Source organism: Pleurodeles waltl, chromosome 5, assembly GCF_031143425.1.
Source record: "Pleurodeles waltl isolate 20211129_DDA chromosome 5, aPleWal1.hap1.20221129, whole genome shotgun sequence".
Lineage (NCBI taxonomy): Eukaryota > Metazoa > Chordata > Amphibia > Caudata > Salamandridae > Pleurodeles > Pleurodeles waltl.
This window is the reverse complement of record NC_090444.1, coordinates 1,205,900,622-1,205,920,834: the sequence shown is the minus strand read 5'-3', so window position 1 is coordinate 1,205,920,834 and position 20,213 is coordinate 1,205,900,622. Positions and strand designations below refer to the sequence as shown.

General features: G+C 47.5%; 1 protein-coding gene across 1 annotated transcript in view; it reads left to right on the top strand.

The window, feature by feature from the left end:
- The first annotated feature begins 335 nt into the window (after positions 1 to 335).
- Positions 336 to 20,213, top strand: part of MCHR2 (melanin concentrating hormone receptor 2) — a 1,568,356-nt gene continuing 1,548,478 nt past the window's right edge. Inside the window, exon 1 of the mRNA XM_069236760.1 lies at positions 336 to 513. The gene's annotated coding sequence lies outside the window, so the exon portion shown is untranslated. The remainder of the gene's footprint in view (positions 514 to 20,213) is intronic.

Here is a 20,213-nt window from a genome sequence, read left to right as displayed (position 1 = left end):
GGTTTATAATGCCAGACTTTTCATGCTCACTCGTACGCTCCCGATTTCATACCGTTGAAAACGGAGACGGTTGAAAGTAAAACTGTATTTTGTGTTAAGACGAGAGAAGTTTACATTTTAAGTTGCTTAACTATAAACTGTTTAGTCTCGCACTCCTCAGAAAATTTGTTGCTAACTTGTTTGACATTCTCTTGGGTATCTTTTCTTTTCTGCGTGCTTTGATGCTGTGCTCCTTCGTACTGTTCTGCACATGCATGTACGGTACATTGGTTATATCAAGTGAGTAGCGCCGCCTCTGTTAACATTCCTTCATTTCGCCACCCTCGCATCCTCAGACCTGGACGTGGATTCGCCGCCTTGAGGGGAAGATTGTTCGCCTGGCGCAGGAGACTCGCAGCTGCGCTCCCTCAAGATGTCGTGAAATTTCTTTACACTGGATACTGACCGTGATGCGCAGCACTAGGCGTTAACTATTGCGCCGCTGTAGGATCCTCGGCCACCTCGCGCTGCAAGGTAGGACGGTCGAAGCAAGGCAAATATGCAGTTGTGAGTGTCAGTTTCACAGTCATTACAATGGATGAGAGACAGCTGCTTAATCTGAATATATATTATGTTGCGGCTGCATCGTGGATATTTGATGTTCGATGGTTAATTAGAGTGAGGCAGTGTATTGCTTTTTGGAGGGAAGTCAGGTGTGTTAGGGTTTATTTGATGTAGTTTGAACCATTGATTAACCATACAGCCATGATCAATGTTACCTTGTGAACTCTTGCGTACAGTACAGAGAAGACAAATAGCCCGCTAACCCTGCACTACAGAAGTTAAACAATAATGATGACAGAGTACCAGCTCCAATAATACCCTAAAATTCACCCTTTATAGGAACTATAGGATTTATAGGATAACAGAAAAACATAATTCTAAAACATGGATGATGCATTTGTTCTTATTTATGCGACGTATTTAAGATAACTTAACATGGTAGACAATTTACTGTCATGTTTCATGTTCTGTATTATGTCAGTTCAGTCATGTCATGCTATGTTATGTCATATTATTGTATGTTATGTCATGTTATGTTAGTTAAGCATGCCCTGTCTAATGATTTTATGATGTCATGTTAGTTGTGTCATGTCATGCTATGTTATGTTAGTGTTGTGATCATTTTTGTTATGTTCTGGAGTTTCTAACTACACAGATTCATGGTCTTCTGAAGGCCTTTTCGTGCTATGATATGTGCTAAACTGTGTTTTTCCTGCATATCGTTTTTCATGTTAGAGGTCTTGCTTCACAAACAACGTAGACATAGTGTTGATCAGACTGGGCTGGGCTTGAAGTTCCGGTTGAAAACAGCCTTGAATATGGTGCCCCAGACCTTATTGATCAAGCCCCCGAGCTTTACTCTCTTGAAGCACACGAGGCTGGAATGTGGGGTGCACAATTTCTACACAAAACATGTTGAAATCCTGCTAAGCAGCTACAGACAGAACCACCATGTGCGGTCTTACCAGGGCTTAGGCGTGTGAGCGACGCTCTGCACTCCAATTATGACTGTCCTTCACGACCAGACGAGGCGGCGGGGGTACATTTTGCTTGTTGGCATTAGGTCACAGTAAAACCTTGCCTCTCGCTATGATATGTGGCAGGGTATTAGCAAGCATCTTTGTGCAACTTAGCACTACTCGGGCTGTCAGTTAACCCAGCCCTTTGATATCACATTCCCACCAACACGATCACCTTAAAAACCCGTCGCCCGAAGGTACCTTCCGTAACTAACCTACACAGTGGTACAGCGAGAACACATTTCTTATTATTATTCACATCATTATTTTGCATATGTGTGATATATCCATGTCAAGTATCTGCGCCCCCCTCTGTATGTTATTGCAGATGACGGGAAATTTGACTTTCAAACCTTGAAGATATATATAATTGTGCACCTTGTAATGTAGGAATGATCATTATATGTCATTTGAGAGAAGACATTGAAAATGGTATGGAATCCATTTTTAAGACTTTTATATTTCAATGTGCACTCGCATATTGCTTATGTGAAAAGAATAGTGGACGATTAAATCAGAATGTGTTGTTTTGGCTGTGCTCATTAGCTCACCTTCCAAATCTACATATTTTAAGTAAATATGGTAAGCTATACAATGGTACCACTGTAAGCTATTGTCAAACAATTCGCTGAAGAATTGTTAAATATACTTGGATTAGTTGCATAACATGATATATTTGCATCATCTAATACCAATAATAGCCTGTACAGTCACTTCTATGTTTTCCTTAGAAAATAGTAAGGCTAGTTTTGGCAGCAGTCAAAAAAAAATGTCATTATTTTTTCTTAGACTGCGCGGAGTGGTAGCCTGCAAGCCATTGGCAGGATACAGCAGTCAGCAATTGGTTTGCTCCTCTAGGGTCCTTTTTATTTGGGTTTGTATTTTATTTATTTGTAAAGTGCTGACAGTTACCAGAAACAAATTTTGTTTCATATTGCCATACACTTAAGCAATATAAGATAAAAAGAAGAGCTCACCAGGAAAGCTAAGAATGGGCTTGCGGGGCAGGGGAGAGGGGTGGGTTAAGGAATCATGGGATAGGTGAGGTAGCGCTGGTCTGTGTTGTAGGACGTCTCTTATGACAAAGATGATTCGGCCAGCCTAGATTAATTCAGTGAGAATGATTTTTCAGTGTTATCTTGCGGTTATTGTGCTTGGAGGTATGTCTGATACACCCGGGTATTTTTGCTCTGAAGTACGACTCCCAAGGTAGTCAGACCTACTCTGCCAAATTTCCTTCAGTGCCGTTATGTGGTGATACATTTAGGGTCATTAATGGACCTTTCTTTGTGATTTAGTTAAAAAATACTTAGGTAGTGCTGGTTGATGATGCACATATTTCAACATGTTTTACGGGGTTCATATTGATTTCTGCTTCAATGGATAGCACATTCATTCTGAAAGTTGTTAGAAGAGACATTTCTGCTATTATTTTAGGCAGAACATGATGGCTCTGCTTTGCACTGCTTGTAGATTGGCCAGCATCTTTTGAGGTATATTGAGCTCAACAATAGAATAAAGGAGTCTGTAGAACACAGTAACTTGGATGAGTAAGATGCCAACAAGGGACACACTGTATATATTTTGCATAGGATAGTGGTTATTATTTGTGTGTCCTGCACAAGTAATAGGCCCATGTTAGACCTGGCATCATTGGTGTGGCTTCCCCTAACATTTTGCCTTCAGTCTTCTTGTTTTTGCTGACTTAATTTCTGCTGACCAGCACTAACATGCTTCTACTCTATCTTTAAGCATGTTAGATTGGCTTGTACCCAACTGGCATATTTCATTTACTTATAAGTCCCTTGTAAAGTGGCACTACCTATGCCCACGACCTGACAATTAAATGTTAATAGAGTGCCTGCAGCACTGATTGTGCCACCCACTTAAGTAGTCCTTTAAACATGTCCTAGCCCTGCCAGTGCAGGGCCTGCGTGTGAAGTTTTAAATTGCCATTTCGACCTGGCAAAGTAAACCTTTTGCTAGGGCCAAACCTTCCTTTTTAATACATATGTCACCCATAGTTTAAGCCTTCGACATCCCAGAGGGCAGGGTGAAAAGTATAAAAAAATTAGACAGGTACTTTTACGTTTTACATGTCCTGGTAGTGAAAAACTCTTAAATTCATTTTTCACTACTGCAAAGCCAATCATCCTGTCTCTGTGTTGACTGGGTGTGGGTGACAGTTGGGCTTTGTGTATTACTCTTAAACAGCCACACAATAGAAAGCTTTGGTGTGTCTGGATGGGCCATCATTGCCAGGCTGGGAGAGACAAACTAGGTGCAGCCTACTTGCGCTTGAACAGGCTGTGTCTTGTCTCCACACAAAGAGCTGCATAACCCCTGTAGTTAGTCTGGAGCAAGAGCCAGGAAGGCATGGCACCTGTGCACTTCAAAGGCTTGTCTCTAGAAGCTTCTCTAGATTTCAAAGACACAACTAGCTATAACCACTGGACCTCAGATACCAGCTATTCAGTGCACTTCTGGACCTGTTAATACTCTATAAGGAAGAAGGACTGCTGTGCTGCTGAAAGTTTTGCCGCACAACTGGACTGCGGCTCTGAAGGAACTGCTGCCCTCCTGTGCTGACCTTCTGTCCTCTTGCCTGGGTGAGGAGGACTGGACCTTCATCTCTTTAACCCAGAAGCCACAGGGTTAAAAACAGGACTTCAACACCCTCTGCCATCTGCGAGTTTACCTTGCCAAGTGGTGCCACCCCTGTCCTTGATACTTGGAAGTGGGTTTAAGGTGCACTGCAAGCCTCTGTGAATCCAGCCGAATGTCACATCTCCTCTGCTGCGTGGATTGAACCATTGTATCTCAGCTCTTCAGAACCAATGCATCGTCCCGACTGTGCAACGCATCCTCAGCCCAGGCCCTTGCATCCGTCATCCATGTCAGCGTGACAACGATGATGGACTTTGCATAGTAGCCTCGTAGCTTTTTGAAGCAAATGCATCACCACAACTGCATGCCGCATCCCCAATGCCAGACTTCACATCTCAAGCCTCATCAATCAATCAATCAATCAATCAAATAATTTCTTAAGCGATCTACTCACCCGGGAGGGTCTCAGGGCGTTGGGGGGGGAAGCAGGTTACTGCTCGAAAAGCCATGTTTTTAGGTGCTTTCTGAAGGTTAGGAGGTCCTGGGTCTTGCGTAGCTTGGTGGGGAGGGAGTTCCAGGTCTTGCGGGCGAGGTGGGAGAAGGATCTGCCGCCGGAAGCGGTGCGTTGGTGGTGCGTTGAATGTGGGGGACTGCAGCGAAGGCGAGGTCGGCGGAGCAGAGCTACCGAGTTGGTACATGGAAGTTGACTCGTTTGTTGAGGTAGGCCGGTCCAGTGTCGTGGAGGGCTTTGTGAGCGTGGATGAGGATTTTGAAAATTACCCTTTTGTTGATGGTCAGCCAGTGTAGGGATCTGAGGTGGGTGGATATATGTTTGTAGCGAGGGAGGTTGAGGATGAGACGTGTGGCTGCGTTCTGGATTCGCTGGAGTTTTCTTTGAAGCTTGGCTGTGGTCCCTGCATAGAGGGCGTTGCCGTAGTCCAATCTGCTGCTTATGAGGGCGTGGGTGGCTGTTTTTCTTGTTTTTAAAGGGATTCATTTGAAAGTCTTGCATAGCATATGAAGGGTGTTGAAGCAGGAGGATGATATGGCGTTGATTTGCTGGGTCATGGAGAGAGATGAGTCCAGTATGATGCCAAGGTTGCGTGCGTGGGTGGTGGGTGCTGGGGGTGGTCTCAGGGTGGTGGGCCACCAGGCGTCGTTCCATGCTGTCTTGTTGGGGCCGAAGATGATGATCTCTGTTTTGTCTGAGTTCAATTTGAGGTGGCTTGCTGTCATCCGTTTGGCGATGTCGAGGAGTCTGGCATGCAGGTTCTTCTTGGCAGTGGCTGGGTTCCTAGTGAGGGAGATGATGAGCTGGGTGTCTTCAGCGTATGAAATGATGGTGATGCCGTGGGGGCGGAGGATGTTGGTGAGAGGAGCCATGTAGATGTTGAAGAGGGTGGGGTTGAGGGAGGATCCTTGGGGGACCCCAGAGATGATGTAGGTGGCTGTAGACCGGAAAGGAGGGAGGCAAACTCTGGGTTCTTTCGGAGAGGAAGGAGGTGAGTCAGTCCAGGGCCTTGTGGTGAATTCCGGAGTCGAAAAGGCATGCGCGGAGGGTTTGGTAGCATACAGTGTCAAAAGCTGCAGAGAGGCTAGGAGGATGAGGGCAACGGTCTCGCCCTTGTCCACTCTGGTCCTGATGTCATCCGTGCAGGCGCTGAAGTCGGTCTCAGTGCTGTGGTTCATGCTGAATCCAGACTGGGAGGCGTTGAGTATGTTGTTCTCTTCTAGGAAGCGAGACAGTTGTGCGTTTACTATCATCTCAGTGACCTTTGCGGGGAAGGGGAGAAGAGAAATGGGTCGGTAGTTTGTGAGGTCTTCAGGGTCTGCTTTGGGTTTTTTGAGGAGAGCGTTGACTTCGGTGTGCTTCCAAATATCTGGGAAGGTTGCAGTGTCGAAGGAAATGTTGATGATGGCACGGAGCTGGGGAGCGATTATTTGGCTGCGCTTGTTGAAAATGTGGTGGGGGCAAGGGTCTGTTGGGGAGCCTGAGTGGATGGAGTTCATGGTTTTGCCGATTTCTTCATCGTTCGTGGGGGTCCAGGTGTTCAGTAGGTTGGTGCGGCAGAGTATTGTGGTGTTGGTTGTATCGGTGGTGGTGATGGTGGGTGCTGATGATGTGAAGCTTTCGTATATGTCTGCGATTTTGCGGTGGAAGTAGTTGGAGAGGGAGTTGCAGAGGTCTTGGGAGTGTGGAGGGGCTATGGTGCAGGATTTGGATTTGGTGAGTTCTTTGATGATGGCAAAGAGTTCCTTGCTGTTGTGTGTGTTGTTGTCTATGCGTTCTTTGTAGAAGGACCGTTTGGTGGTCCGGATGAGGTGGTGGTGTTTGCGCATGGCTGTTTTGAGGGCGGAGAAGTTGCTCATTGAGGGTTCTTGGCGTCAGGCTTTTTCAATTTTTCGGCATTCTCGTTTGGAAGCCTGAAGTTCTGTGGTGAACCAGGGGACAGTCTTGATGGTGCGGGTGTTGTTGTTTGTTTTCAAAGGGGCAAGGGAGTCTGTGCAGGTTTCTAGCCATCGTGTGAGGTTGAGGGTGGCAGTGTTGGGGTCGTTTGTGATGGGAGGTGGAGCTTGTGCGAGGTTGGAGATCAGGTGTTCTTTGGAGAACTTGTTCCACTTGTGGTAGGGTGTAGTGTGTTGTTGGTGGTGGGTGGTGGGTTTCATGAAGGAGAAGTGGACGCAGTGGTGGTCAGTCCAGTGGATTTCTGTAAAGTGAGTGAAGGTGATGTGGCTGCTGGAGGTGAAGATGGCGTCTAGCGTGTGTCCCGCTGAGTGGGTGGGTGAGGTGACCAGTTGCTTGAGGCCGAGGTTTGTGAGGTTGTCCAGCAGGGCTGTGGAGTTGCAGTCGTGGGTGCTTTCCAGGTGAAAGTTGAGGTCACCAAAGAGTATGTAGTCTGTGGAGGTGAGGGCGTGGGAGCTGATGGTATCGGCGATGGTGTTACAGAATGGGGGGTGGGTCCTGGTTGTCTGTAGATGAGGGTTCCTCTAAGGGTGGTGTTGGCATTGATGTGTATTTGAAAGTGTAGGTGTTCTGCATTGTCTAGTGTGTCGTTGGTGTTGGTGGAAATTTTGATGGAGTTTTTGTGTATTATGGCGATACCTCCTCCTGGTTTGTTGGTGCGGTCTCTACAGGTGATTTTGTAACCTTCTGGGATGGCTATGGCGATGTCGGGTTCTGATGAGGAGTTCATCCATGTTTCAGTGAGGAAGGCAATGTCAGAAGAGATTGTGGTGAGCAGGTCGAAAATCTTGATGGCGTGCTTGTGGACGGAGCGGGTGTTAAGGAGGATGCAGTTAAGGTAATTGCGGGGTTTGGTGTTGTTGCGGTGCTTGTTGGTGTTGCTGGTGTTGGTGTGAGTGCAGGAGAAATGGCATGAGTGGCATGTGAAATGTCCGTGAGTGTGTTTGGGGTTGGCCTGGGCGCAGGTGGGGTGCTGGCCTGGGTTGAGAGCGATGAGTTCTGTGGAGGAGTAGTGGCACTTGGGGGGGTCGGAGAAGCGTGGATCAGGGGGACAGGCGCTGGGCGCAGTCTAGGCGCAGACGGGGCTTGCCTCTGGTGCGCCAGCGGCACGCCCGCTGCATGAGCCCGCACAGCGGCCGCCATTAAGAAGGGGAGGCGGGAGGGAGGAGCAGCTGGGAGGCGGGAGGGAGTGTCCAATGGGGGCGCGAGGGGAGCGGGGACGCAGGGGACACAGAGGCTGGGTTTAAAGGAACCGCCGAGAGCTGGAAAAGAAACCGGGCACAATTCAAGCGCAAATACAAAGCGGAGCACAAAATGGGCATAGTTTAGGCTAAAAACAGTATTAAAAACAAAAAACTAAATACAAAAAACAAAATACGAGCTATGGAACGAAATACACGGTATACTAGACACGCCTACCACTAGGCACCAGGGATGAGGCGCAGTCGGGTGCCTGCGGGTGGTGGAGGACCTCGAACTTCCCTTGCACCAAACAGTGGGGTCAGGGACACGGAGGCAGGCTGGTGGAGCCGAAGTGTACTCCTGGCCCAATGACAATGCCGACCCTCACATCACAGCCTTTCCACATCGACACATCGGTCTGACTGCACAATGCATCTTTGACATGGATCCTCGCAACACTCTGCAAAAAGCAAAGGCTGATTTAGGATTGACTTGTGCCTCACACTTACAGGGATTGTTGTTGCTGTTTCACCTAGTAAAGCAACAACCTAATTTCTCTAAGTCCACTATTCTCCTTACTGGGAACCAAGCACCCCATTGTAGCATTTGACTTTCCTAGGAGAGTAAAGCAGAGCTGTCCAAGGCCAACTCATGGGAGGTCATGTGGGCTATTAATCACTGTTCCCTGGCACGCAATAATAACATCAATAAATGATTGCCTAGTCAGTGCTTTTTCTTTAGAAAAAAGTAAAGTAAATGTATTACACACACTACTAAATACTACGTAATTTACAAATATGTACATTGGCAGGTAGAAAGTACCATAAATTACATCACATAATCACCTTTGGCCCACTAAAGAGGTCATGCAAGCATATAAAATGGTTCTATTGGCTTGGCCATAGGTTCAAGATCAACAGACTACATGTTAAAGACATCATCATTCTGTGCGTAAATGCCATCATCCACAATAATCATGTGCAAATGCACTTATTACTGTTGATAAAGCATGTGCACTTTGAACAGTATTGATGGTCAACATTATTAAATCAATAATGCAATTAAAATGAGGAAAACACCTGTCTGTGTAATTTTTATAAACTTTCCAACCATGAAATACAATCATATAAACAACCACTAGAGGGCATTACATTTTGAAGACACCACAAGCAACCATAGAATTTAGGCCACAATAAATGCAACCATAAACGTAGCTCCTAGAGGGCCCAACTGCAGAGCCAAAGCTTTAGCCTTGGGAGTGCTTTGGAAACATTAGAAAATCCTAGAGCGTTCAGGATTCTTGACACCAAAGGCATAGGGTCAGTCCCTGTTTTTTTTTTTTTTTAAATCTGTTTATTGAATACAAAATTCACACAACAATACAATAGCTGTACGTTATTTTGCAATACATTTACACACTTGTATAATTTTACACAGCATTGCCACACCGAAAGGTGTAAAAAAAAAGAAAGGAGGGGAGAGGGGAATTGGAAGAGGAAGGCAAGGGTAATTGGAATGGAAAACTTTTACAACTAATCCTAATAATGCGAGAGAGTTAAGGGCATGGTAACAGGAGAATGTGGTGATATTTAGCGTGCAAGCTATTGTGAGGGCTGATTGCAGCTTGAGGGGTCTGGCCAAACACTGACGATGTCCGTAACTAAAATAGAAATCACTTCAAGGATGTAAAGAGTGTCTGTGGTGTTGACAGGTTCAGGGGCAGGACTGTTTTACTTGTTATGATTGTGTGTCACATGCATGTATAAGCGTGTGGGGAGTAATTGGGCACAGCTAAGAAATGTCTTTTAAGGAAGAAGAAGGGTATTAGCAATGAGTGCATTTAAGGACAATCAGAGTTGATGCTGTGCGACTAAGGTGTTAACAGTATCAGCACAGGCTGTGGTGTACGCGAGATGAAACCTGTTCATGGGGGATACATGTCGTCCCTGGCCTCCATTGCTACCACGAATGTGTCCCAGACCTCCGGGCCAGCAAGGATGAGACCTTTGTGTTGTAGCAAGTGAAGTGTCTGGGCTTCAGCTTGAGATCGGCTATGTAAATCATGTAGCCATGTCGCGTGGGAGGGAGCATGTGGAGCTTTCCAATGTGTTGCTATCAAGCGTTTATACACTACAAATGCCAGGTCGATAAACCTGTGCGTATGTTTGTCCGCTTTAGTACGATGTCTTATGCCGAGTAAGGAGGAGTCAGGAGTGGGCACTAGGGTGTGAGATGAGATCTCTGCTGTGACCTCCGTCACCCGTTGCCAGGCCGAGTTTATGGAATGGCAACTCCAAACCATATGGTAGAAGTCAGCTGCAGGTGTAGCGCATCTAGGGCATGTTGGTGTTGTATTGGGGTATATTTTTTGAATGCGGGCTGGTGATAAATATGATTGGTGAAGATAATTGAATTGAGTGTACCGTAGACGAGGATTACGGGATATTGATTTGATTGTTGCGAGGGCAGTGACCCAGGTCTTCTGTGGTAGTGGGGTAGGAAGGACAGCGTCCCATCGCGCCTTTGCGTGTGGCAGTGTTGTACATATTGCTTCAAGCAATGCTTTATATAGAGTGGTAATAATGCTCTTTGAGCTGCCAATGGTTAGTATAGTGGTGAGCAGCGAGGATTCAGGAGGTTCCGAGTCTCCTGCGCTCCAGATATTATTGAGCAATAGCTTTATGGCATTAAATGTTAGGAAGGCCCCATTTTGCATAGTGCCTGCGGTCACCAGTTCAGCAAAAGTACGCATCACGGAGCGAGAGTATAAGTCACCCAATTGTAGCATGTTCATTTCACGTGTGTCATGGTGTATTGACAGGATTTGGGTGCCCGGCAATTGAAGTAGTGGCAACAGAGGCGAGTAAAGGAAAGATGTGGACTTAGTTTGGACATACCTGTGCCAGCAGAATCGGGCTGCTTCTAGTAATATTAGTCTGGGAGACGTATGGGGGGTACTAGTTAGTATCGAGAGTAGCAGCCTCTGTGATGCTATATGTGTCTGTAACATCCTGCTTTCAGCCGACGGGGTGTCACATAGCCATGTAGACAGCCATGATAATTGGGCGGCTGCATAATATCTTTCGAGGTTAGGCATTCCCAATCCACCCATCTCCTGCGGATGTTGCGTTATTGACAGCGCCACTCTGCGTCTATCTTTACCCCAAAGTAAATCCGTTAGTATTGATTGCAGCTTATTAAAAAAGGAACGCGGTAAGCACAGCGGGAGAGCTGTGAAGTAATATAGAAACCTTGGAAGGATGAGCATTTTGGCTATCGCCACACGGCCCATTGGAGACAGGGGAAGTGAACTCCAGAAGGGTATTGAGCCGCGAACGGAGCCAAGGATCCTGTCTATGTTTCCTTCTCTTAGATCCGTGACGGAGTGATAAATCTGCACTCCCAGATATTCAAAGGTTATATTTGACCATGGCAAGTTGTATTGCGGTAGCGACATGTGGTGAGCTACCGGGAACGGAGAAATGGGGAATATGCTTGATTTGGACCAGTTGACGTGCAATCCAGAGGCGATAGCGAAGGAGTCCAATAGCTGCAGGGCCTCAGTCATATAAGCCGAATGGTCACGCAGGTATATTAAGGCATCATCTGCGTACATAGATATGATGTGGTGGGTGTTAGCCTCCGGTATACCCCATATGTGTGCGTAGCTCCGTAGTTTAATCGCTAGCGGCTCCATAGCGATAGCGAACAGTAATGGGGATAATGGGCAGCCTTGTCTGGTGCCTCTGCCTATAGGGAATGCTTCAGAGATAACTCGTCCATTTTTGACACGAGCAGTGGGCCTAGAGTAAAGCGTTTTGATCCAGTTAATGAAACCGGCACCAAAGCCGAATGCTTTAAGTGTGTGTAACAGATAATTCCAACTGAGTGTGTCGAATGCTTTTTCTATATCTAGAGATAGGGCCACTGCTTCCGAGTTTGTATTACTATGTATTATGTGTAAGAGTCTCCTAATGTTCAAGAAGGTGCTTCTGCCAGGAATGAAGCCTGATTGATCATGTGTATTAAAGTCGGTAAATACGGGAGGAGACGGTTTGCGAATATTTTTCCTAATAGTTTGCAGTCTGTGTTCAGCAAGGAGAGCGGCCTGTATGATTTGACATCTAGAGGGTCGCGGCCCGTTTTTGGAAGGACAACTATCAGTGCCTAGCACATTGAGTCCGGCAGTTGTAATTTATGGTGTGCTTCGTTGAATACTTCTGTGAGTGGGTGTAATAAAAGGGCAGCGTGAGAATTGTAATATTCTATCGGTAGGCCGTCTGAGCCGGGCGTTTTATTACGTGCCATTTATGATAATGCAAGACGCAACTCTTCAATAGTGATGGGGCCATCTAGAGTGGCGGTGTTATCGAGGATAAGTTGATTTTGAGGGACCAGGCTTAGTGTGTTGATAATATATTGCTCTGGAGGTTGTGGAGGGGGCGTATAGAGGGTCCGATAGTATGTGGAAAAGGCATCGTTTATGCCTGCTTGGGTATTAACGATCGTGTCAGGGTTTAAGCGTATTGCGCCAATGGGTGTTGGTTGTGATGGTTGCCGAGTCAGCCAAGCTAATAATCTACCAGATCTGTCGCCTTCAGCGTGTTGTCTGGTCATATAGTGTCTGTAATCGTGCTTACTCAGTCTATTGTCTGTCTCCTTATGAGAAGCCCTAAGCAGGTGTAGTGTTGCTAGTGCGGGTTCACTATTATCATTTGCATTGTCTGCATTACGGAGCTTTATTTCTAAGTCTTGTAATTCCTTAATGAGTACCTTTCTGACCCCTACCGTGGCCGAAAGGCAGTGGCCCCTTATCACCACCTTATGAGCGTCCCATTCTATGGCACGGGATGGTGTTGTATTTTTATTTAATAGAAAGTAGTCGGTTAAACTTTTGGAGATATCTTTTTGAAAGGGAGGATCTAGGAGGGCCTCTGGTTGCAAACGCCATGTTGGTATCCGAGTATGTATGTGTCCCCATGCCAATGTTAGGCATAATGGGTTGTGGTCTGATATCGTGCGTGCTAAATATTCAGATAAGCATATTTTGTGGTTAACGGTGGCGGATACAAAGAATATATCTATCCTGGTATGCAGCTTATGGACTGGGGAGAAGTAAGAGTACTCGCGGTGAGTGGGATGATGCACCCTCCATATATCTCTCATTCCATTGTTTGATGCCCACTGCGCCAAAGATTCTGAAGCACGATTGGCGGGGGCTGCAATGAGTGGGGGAAATGAGCGATCCATTTGAGTGTCTAGGACGCTATTAAAGTCGCCTCCCCATATGCTTTCCAATGTGGGGTCGCTAAGGTTGCCAGTAGTGAGCGTGGATAAGAAGTCGCGCTGGTTCGTGTTTGGAGAATATAGTGCGACCAGGGCTAATGGGGACCCGTCTAAGGTGCCTTCAAGTATTACATATCTACCGTTTGGATCACATTGCGTGCGGGAAGGCGCGAACGGGACACTGGGTGCTATCCAGATGGCTACTCCGCGAGCAAAGGATGAAGAAGTAGTGCCATATAATTGCCCCTTCCATTTTGAACGTGTGGTGTCTAGGATAGATTTGGTGAAATGTGTCTCTTGTAGCAAAGCTATGTGTATTTGATGTCTTGTGAGAAAGGCGTGAACCCTTTGGCGTTTCCGAGGATTTGCCATACCCTTAACGTTCCATGAGAGTGTTTTATATTTTAGGGTTCCTGGGTGCTTGTGAGTGGCCATTATTGTTTTGTGTGTGTTATATGATCAGGATTATAATTATCTGATGACCCGGTATTGACATTGTTATGGGACTCAGTCGCTGTGGCTGGCCGACAATCAAGAAACAAGCTGGGAGCTGTATTTTTGTTGCTACAGTAAGCGTCGCTTGTGTGTTTGCTGCTATTTTTATGTTTGGCCCGCCTTCTATAGATCCCTACTCCTAATATAGAGGTGCACACTAAAACAACATACAAGAAATAAACTATTAACATATAGAAAACAATACCGGAAAAATCCAGTGTGAGGTAATTGTCCATATGGAGCAGGGGGGTGCCAGTTAGCGTTGGTGCAAAGGTACGGTCTTACCCTGCCCGAGTTTCGCATAGTTAAAAAGGCGAAGCACGTCGGACGGGGGGCACTCGCTGACTGCAAGACTACGTGTAGGAGCCTCAAGGAAGCTGCGATGGAACTTTTAGACGTTAAGTGAGCTAGTCCGATCACTCATCAGATGTCGTCTGCTGTGCGTGGTGTAAGAAGAGGACCACATGTGGACTCAGTTGAATCAGAGTTTAGATCTTGTTCCTGTTCGATTTCCGTTTGCAAGGGTAGGGCGGCGGAGGGAGCATTAACAAAATTGGATGTTGTTCGAAGGAGCCGAGAGCGCTTGGATTTTGCCTGCTCAGGTGAGGGTCTGGATCCCTGTCTCTTGCGTTGCTTACGGTTCATCGTGGAGAGAGATCTATTGTCGTCTTGAGTGCTTGCGTCCAACGGGTCTGCTAGGCCTTTGGCATGTAGCCAGGTCCAGGCATCTTCCGGGGTGGTAAAGAAGAAGGAGCGAGAGTCATCCTGTATCCGAAGTCTGGCTGGGAACATCAGTGCGTATTTGATATCGTGTTTGCGAAGGCATATTTTAACCCGGTAGAAGGAGTTATGGTTTTTTTTGCACTTATGCTGTAAAGTCTGGATAAGCTGTTATCGTAGCATTTTCGTAGCACACCGGGCCTGATTTGCGGAATAGTTGGAGGATGAGGTCTCTGTCTCGGTAGTTAAGGAGTCTTATTATAAGAGGGCGTGGTTGTGAGCCAGGTGCTGGGGGTCTGTCTGGAATTCTATGTGCTCTTTCAACTGAGAAGAACTTCGGGATTTTATTTTTAAGGATTGTGTCTATGAGCCATTGCTCAATGAACAGTTCCGCACTTGAGCCCTCTGCGCGTTCAGGGAATCCGACCAGGCGTATGTTGTTGCGGCGAGACAAGCCTTCTGCATCTTCTGTTCTGCGCTTTAAGAGATCAACTTCTGTTGACAGTTGTGTTAGCTGTAGTTGCAGGTCTTTCATAGAGCCATGTAGGGACACCGTGTCTTTTTCAAGTTCGGATACTCTATTGGCTAGAGCGTGTTGGTCAGTGCGAAGGATATTGAGATCTTCTGTTACAGAGCCTATTTTGGCTTCCAAGGTGGTCTTAGTGTCTAGAATGGCTTGCAGGATTTTTTCAAATTGTGAAGTATGTGATTGTAAAGTTAGTTCCAGCTTCTGTAATGTTGATTGCGCAGTGGCGTGAGCTTCCGGTGGGGATGTTGTAGTGTGGTCCATTTTGGTGAGAGGTGCTCGGGTGGTCTTTGGCTTCACCATTTGAGAAATGCAGCAGTGTCTGTGAATTAGTGTTGCATTTGGGGTCCCTGCGGCGAAAGCCACCAGATCAAGTGTTGTGGCAAGCCGGCCGTCCGGAGCTCACGTCCGGCGATTAACCAGAGAAGGAGCAGCTAGAAGCGTTGACTATCTTCTTAAAGAGGCTGCGGTTGGCGGTGTCAGCCGGGTATCACGTTGTTGAGGAGGCGTGGATTTGGCGCTTCCATATCAGGTAGAAGCAGTGTTTGTACTGGATGTTTAGGGTTTCTTGAAAGGAGTATTTAACTTATTGTGGAGCTTCGACCTTACGAGTATCGCCAGGAGGCTCCCCTTATGTTTTTATCTGCACTACTTGTGCCCCAGGGATTCGTCCGCGGTTTATTCTGTCTCTGCCGCTACACTCCTGCACCATCGATATTAACTTCACTAATTCTAGCTTTCTTGGTACCTTAGGGGCGCACAGTGGGGTTTGGGGTGATATTATTACTCAAATGCGGCCAGTCAGTGCCCCTGGTATGCATGATTAAGGGGGGCGCTTATGCAGTTTAGTTGTCTTTTCTGACGAGTACGGTATTACTGAGCCACAGGATCTCGGTCCCAACGAGGTCTGAGGCACCTAAAATGGCGGCTTCCGATCCTGCAAGTGTCCAATTATGCCTTTTTCCAGGCCGCCTCCTGAGCCGTCGATAGCGCCTGTATTAAATTACAGAAGTCCCAGGCATGAGACAAAACTTCAGGGCGAAGCGCGGGAGGCCGATGGGCGCCCGCAGGAGGAATGAGATCTAGACTAACAGGCGGCTCCGGCGCAGCGTTCAGCGGAGCAGGGCCGCTTGCGGGAGGGACTCGGCCGGCCCTGTGCACGCCGGGCAGCCCCTCGTGGGCTAGCGGACAGCTCCGGCGCGCACGACGGGGTCGCGGCGTCGAGCCCTTACCTTTCTGGTGGCGACGGGGTCCGAGTGACGGTTCCGGTACGCCGAGCCCAATCAGCTGGGCCAGGCGGTCCACGAGGCGAGCGCAGATCCTGGCGATGCTTTCCTTTTTTTCCCCTCCGGGAACGCAGCGTCCCCAAAGCCGCGGACTCGGTCAATGGTGCAGCCCTGCAGGGCCCCTCGAACGGCCTCTCCACCCTGCCCCCGGGGGGGCTAGGAGCTCAGCGACAGGATAGTTGTGCGGGCTGGGCGACGGAGCTGCGGTTTATGCTGCCGCTCCGGTCGCCATCTTGGCCACACCCCAGGGTCAGTCCCTGTTAATGTCTCAGAAGGGTGGTGATGCTTTTCTCCTGTAGCTCCCTCATGCTTCTTATATTCCATTGGTGGTATCCTCTGACTATTTTGGGGAGCCACAAACCGAAATCGCACCAATGAAAAAGCCCTGCAGGGCAGTATGGGGTGCTCCACTGGAGCCAAGCATATTTGATGAGTGGCTCTCCTGCTGCTCTGTGGAGAGTTGCTGCCTTTGTTACTTTGCCACGTGGTCTCATGTCGAGTGTATTTTCCTTTTCTTTCTTTTATATTTTTGGTGGGGTGATGCTCATTGTCATTGTGCACACCGAACCTCTACTTGTTGGAGGCAGGTGAGGAAGCCCACCCCTTACTGCCCCACCAGCTCACTCATTGCCTGCACCTCCTTGTGCAGCCCCAGGAGCCGGCAACTTCTACCTTGCTGGTCACCCTTGCGGGCAGGGATCACCTTTCTCACTGTGACTACATGCAAGACAGGCCAACTGCTACTGCGGGTGGTGCGCTACGGCACTCCCCTCGCTCCTCTTGATATTCGAGGGTCAGGGATGGGGTTCAGACACCCTTTTTCAGATTGCACCTCCCAGGGATGGAGTCCCCTGGACAAGGAAGAGTCTGGGAGTGGCCCCATGCACACCCCCTCCCTGGAAAAATTTGAATTCTTCCTGCACTGACCACCTGGCCCTGGCCCACCCGAGGCTAAGTTCGGAAAAGGGTAGCAGAATTCCATGCATGCTGTAGTTCAGGGGAGGTCAAAGATCACTTAATTTCAAGACATTATAACTCGGGACCCATTGGGTGGTTCTGGGTGTTCCTGGGCTCATTTTACCGCTGGCGGTGAGCTCTCGCTACCAGTAGCAGTTGTAGCAGATCTCCTAATCTCCAAAGTGGTGTAATCCACAGAGAAATTGTTCTCCTCTCTCCCTGTGTCAGCCTTTCGTTTGATCTTTGTCTCCAGATGCAGAAGTCCAGGGCTTTCCTCCAACTGGTCCTCCGGGAGTCTAAAGGGGCCAGCCTCACTGGCCCTTGGGGAGACCCACTTGTCCCAGGGTTAACTAGGCAGAGTCCTTAGGCCTGTGTGGCGATCAGGGGTCTTTTCCTTCCTGTTGTCCATGGAGGCCCCAGGGTCCAGTGGGACATGCAGAAAACGGGCAAGGAAGACAGTCTCCCTCTTGTGCAAGAGTCTTTAAATCAGCGTGGAAGGTTCCAGAAGCCAGGCAACCCTGGTCAATCCTAGGATGCCACTTCAACTCTCCACCCCTGTCTCAACCCTCCTGCACAGTATGATAGAACAGTTCAAAATGGCGGCATCCAGTAGTCGCTAGTCACATCTCCTCTGGGGGCTTCAGCTCTGGTCCTTCCTAACATCATTGCCTGAGCCTTTCTCACCACATTTTCAAAAGGGGAGTCCCTCCTGTGTTGGCTCCAGAGGTATGGGCTCCCTCCTTTGTTGAGTTGGCGTGGGTAGGCCCATCATTGTTAGAGTGAGACAGCTTACTGATTGATTCAGATCCTTCAGCCATACCCCCTTCCTCCTCAGGAGCTGGACAAAGCACTGTTAATTAGTCCCTCAGCAAAGGAAGGCCTTCGTTCCTGCTGCTGGAGCAAAATTTAGTTAACTTGGCATAGAAAGGTGACAAAAGTCCTGGGCTCTGATCCCGAGCTGAGCCACAGGAATATGACAGTGCTTGATGAACCATAAGCTGTACAGATTTATTTTTAGAACTTGCACATTTGATTGTCCTGCATAGCTTACATCCCATTTTGATACATCACTGATCTCTGTAGGCCAAAGGGAAGCAAAACTGCACTTTAAGACAGTTTTCCCGCATGTGTATAGTAAAGTGTCACTACAGAAAAAGCAGTAACTCACACTGACATTCCCTATTAGTGCACAATGATAATATAAGGCCTACCCAAGGTCAATATCTAATCCTGCAGAGTCTGATCCAGGTTACCTGTGTGCAGTTACCAAGCTGTGCACACAGTAGTCTAACGTGCAGCCCTCATGCGTGTGCACATGTAGGTGCCCACATTTTCACATGTAACCATCTAAGTGCCCCTAATCCTTGCTGCATTATAGTGGCCTTATCTTAAAAGGCGCACATTGGTGGTAAACATGCACAGTCCATATGCCATGTGATAGCCATTGGTGAGACACATAAAGTGAGACTCACTGTTAGACCTGACATGCTGAAGTAGTGTTTCAACAAACATTTTTGCTTTTTTCTGTAGGTTTTGCAGATTCTCTCTTAGCGGTGTTAGGGCCCTGGGCACTTTCCCACTGCAAGAGCAGTGTGAAAGTGTGTGCGTATTTCCTACATATGTTAGTAAGTGGCAGTGGCCAGTATGTGCATGCGTGCCCACTAGTGTTCCAAACATGAGTCTAGTCTGTCATAGCAGGCCTTTGTGTGCACACTTGCACCTATGGTGTTTGTTGGATATGGCTCTTTCTGCAAGGTTTCCCCTGTCTTTTTGGCTTCTGACCTCCTGTTTTCTTTATCCTTTGCTGAATTTTGTTTTTGCTGGGTTTAGGACTTTGGGCACTTTACCACTGCTGACCAGTGCTAAAGTGCAATTGCTCTCAATTGGATTGGTGATTGGTTTCTCCATGTTTGGCATATTTGATTTACTAGTAAGTCCCTATTACAGTGCACCATGTGTGCCCAGGGCCTGTAAATCAAATGCTACTAGTGGGCCTGCAGCACTGATTGTGTCACCCACATAAGTAGCCCTGTAAACATGTCCCAGACCTGCCACTGCAGTGTCTGCGTGAGCAGTTTGGAACTGCCAGTGTGACCTGGCAAGTGTACCCATTTCCTGATAGTGAAATTTCTAAATTCGATTTCACTATTGCAAGGCCTATCACTCCCATCAGTTAACATTGGGATTGCCTTAAAATACCTTTTAAGTGTAATTTCCCATTGTGAGCAGATAGAGATTGGAGTTTGGGGTCTCTGAACTCACAATTTCAAAATACGTTGGTTTTTAGATAGTAAGTTTGAAAATGCCACTTTTTAGAAACTTAACATTTTCTTGCTTAATCATTCTGTGCCTCTACTTGGCTGTGGAATACACATCTGGGTCAGAATGACAGTTGGGCTGTTTGTGAATCACTCTAGACAGTCACACAAAGGGAGCTGAGGTGTGTTCTGCATATCGTGATGGGTCTTTCTTGGCTAGAGTGGTGGAAGCAGCTGACACTTGCCCCTAAATATAGCTGTGCCTGTCCTTACACAACCCAGTCTCCAAATCCCTGGAGTGTGCCTGGGGCCAGGGCAGGAAAGGCAGGATCTTGTGCACTACAAAGACTTTCCTTTCAAGTTTGCCTACTTCAAAGGTAGAAATTAGTATAAATATTGGGCCTCTGAGAACCAACTTGAGAAAAATTCCGGACTAAGGACATTCTGCCAAGGAGAAAAGCTGGACACTGTAGGAGGAACTGCCACTCTGCCTGCTGCTTTGCTATACTGTCCTGCTGCTTGCTGCTTCTGCCCTGGGAGTGAAAGGACCAGACTCTGCTTTCTACATCCTGCTTTCCAAGGTGGTTCTCCAAGGGCTTGAATTGAGCTTGCCTCCTGTTAAGAAGTCTCAGGGACATCAAAGACTTCACCTGCCAGTGCCTAGGCTCTGCTGCTGAGTGTCTTGACTTGCCAAGTGGTGCCAAATCCAGTCACTGGTCCCCTGGAAGTGGAAGCTTGTGATCTGAAGAAAAATCCACGCACCGAGCTGTTGTGGCAGAAAAAGCGACACAGTGCCTGTCTTGCTACTGTGGAATCAATGCATCTCCTACTTCAGCACAAATTAATCTTTGCGGTGTGTCTGGAGTTTCC